General features: G+C 33.1%; 1 protein-coding gene across 1 annotated transcript in view; it reads left to right on the top strand.

Moving 5' to 3' along the window:
• Positions 1–477: 477 nt before the first annotated feature.
• The window catches only part of CALCRL (calcitonin receptor like receptor), a 105,548-nt gene continuing 103,328 nt past the window's right edge, over positions 478–2,697 (top strand). Inside the window, exon 1 of the mRNA XM_017881436.1 lies at positions 478–714. The gene's annotated coding sequence lies outside the window, so the exon portion shown is untranslated. The remainder of the gene's footprint in view (positions 715–2,697) is intronic.

Here is a 2,697-nt window from a genome sequence, read left to right as displayed (position 1 = left end):
AACCAATTATGATGAATGCAGTTAATTTTTTTTCTGTGTTGTGCTATGAACACAGATTTGTTAGATATTTTTTTCCTGGATACTTTGTAAGCTATAATTCAACACACACACACACACACACACACGCACACACACACGCACACACACACACACACACACGCCTAACTCTTTGATTCTTTGAGCAGAATACTATATTCAGATTTCCTTCAAATCACAAGTAGCTTGTTTGGCAAGTTCTAACAGAACTCAGTCAAGGTGAAAGCCAGCCAGCTTTTTACTGGTAACAATGCATTCACACAGACTATGATATCTCCCTGTTCAGGCTGCTTCTTGCTCTTGTCTCACAATAAGAAAGGAGTGCTGCTTTCCTGGGGTATGCTATTTGAGAAAGAAAGTAACCTAACACTAACTGCAGGCGGGGTCAGAGTGATGTAACAGGAAGCTCTGATGTTTCCCTTCTGCTGCTGATCACTTACAATCTGACAACACTTACAATCTACTCAGAACAACCTCTCTCTCTCCAGCAGAGTGTCACCTCCTGCTTTAGGACCATCAAGCTCTGCTAACTGAATCTCATCCTGATTGCAGGATCACATTGCAAAGCTTTCACTCTTTCCCACCTTGCCTGTGGGTAAATCTCTTCTGCGGAATCTCAGAAAGTAAAGTTTCATCCTAAGAATATTTCACAAAGAATTTCCTTAAGAGCTGGACTGGGTAAGTGCACATTCAAAATAAATATATTTATTCTAAGTAGCATTCTCATATAGTTTGACAATGTTTCTATTATAGAATTTAGTAGATAGCATTGAAATAATGTTGAAACATATTCTCACTTATTTCACATGCTAGAGAAAATACAGCCTATTACCCCAAAGTTAATACAAAATCTAATACTACTGGATAATATTGTTTACCATGGTATTCTAGAAAATAAATTTAGCAAGTATTAAAAATCTAAATGGATTAAAAGACATATTTCTGAACAAATACTTTAATCAGAGAACAATGCCTTTTAAAATTAGCTCTACTATTAGCTAAGCTTGAATCTTGACAGCTGGAAAACATTTTTCCTCCAGGAAGGGTCTTTAAACTTTCCATGTTATCAGCTCTAAGAAAGAGGTGAAAGAATAGCTACTTAATGGGTTTCGGAGTCTCACTTACTCTGTGGTTGAACACAATGCAGAGTTTTGAAAAGTAATCACTTTGCATTTATTACATTTGCTTTTATTTGCCTTTCACCTTTATTTACACATACATCTGTAACTACTGAACTAATTTTTGTTGTTCATTGTTGCCAGATGTGTTTAAATCTGTCTTCTACTAACCCTGAACTGTTTCCTCTTTATTTGGATCATGGTGTCGGCTACAAAGAAAAGACCTAGAGTTTAGGAAATGTAGATTGTTAAAACAATTCTTAATTTTGAAATCTTTAAGAGAATACTTCAACTTGACTGGTTCCCCTCTGCAAGCTTTTGGAGGAGGGTGTGATACCAAGATATCTGTGGATAAAGAAATGTGACAGCTTTCCTAAACAAGTATATTAGATGATTAAATGAAGAAATTAAAGTACTTATTAAAAAAGAATTTCCAGGATGGAACTTACTGAAATGTTGAGATAAAACATCTGTTAATGCTCATTCCAATGGTACAGACTGTCCTGAACAATTTAAGAAACTAGTGTCTGCTTAACAAATTGTTTGTATAGATATATCACAAATTTGTTGCTGGAGAAAGTTTGATGTCAAATTTTAAATGACATTGATAGATATAATTTTTAAGTTATACATTTTCTTACCTAAATGAAATTATACTTTCCAAGATGTCCTGCATTGGAAGCATCCTGTACTTAATCACTCATATCTGGCACATTAATAGTAGACTACAAACATCCTGAGTAACTCCTCAGTAATTTACAACTCAATTTTTCCACAAATTCCTCAACATAATGAAGATTTAAATTAATTCTTAGGTTTGTGATTCTTTAAAAGTATCATGGCTGATTTCTCTCTCTTTTCAATCTTCAATTGTACTGAGTTCCCTGACACATGTGTAGAAATGGGAAGAGTGTTTTTAGAATGTGACTTTAGCCATTATGTAAATGGAGGAGAAAGTGGAAACAACACATTTACTAACCCAATGCGATAGGTTAGTAGCAAAAATTAAAACAACATTATTTTAAATTCAGATTATTTTCTTAGGAGGTATTATATTATGATCATATTTTATAATGAGAAACTCTCCAAACTTCCTTAATTTTTGTTTAATTGCCAGCCCCAAACCCATAATTTTCTTGTATAATTTGATTAAATGTTTATGAGTTTACTAACACTATGGTTTATAATCTTTGTTTTCCAAAATACTTTTGAAAACACTAGACGATGAACATTGAAGGTCATTCGCCAAAGGAAATCTTTGAGGACATAACTGGAAGTTTGAAATAAAAATTCATATTATTGTGTTCAAAATGTGCTTTCTTTAATGATAAGAGAATGTCAGAGTATCAATGCATGCTTTTAGCCATAAAGAAATGAGTTTACTTTGCTAGATGATGTTTCCTTATAGCATCATATAATCAATGCATTGAGCCTACAGTCAATTCTACATAAGTAAAATTAAACACAGAATTGAAATATTATGTGAATAACGTGAGCTAAAACATGTTTTACCTGAAATATTCTATTTCTTAAAGAGATAATG

The sequence above is a fragment of the Rhinopithecus bieti genome, unplaced genomic scaffold (assembly GCF_001698545.2).
Source record: "Rhinopithecus bieti isolate Rb0 unplaced genomic scaffold, ASM169854v2 scaffold_12512, whole genome shotgun sequence".
Lineage (NCBI taxonomy): Eukaryota > Metazoa > Chordata > Mammalia > Primates > Cercopithecidae > Rhinopithecus > Rhinopithecus bieti.
The sequence above is the reverse complement of the archived record's forward strand: the minus strand, read 5'-3'. Positions and strand labels throughout refer to the sequence as shown.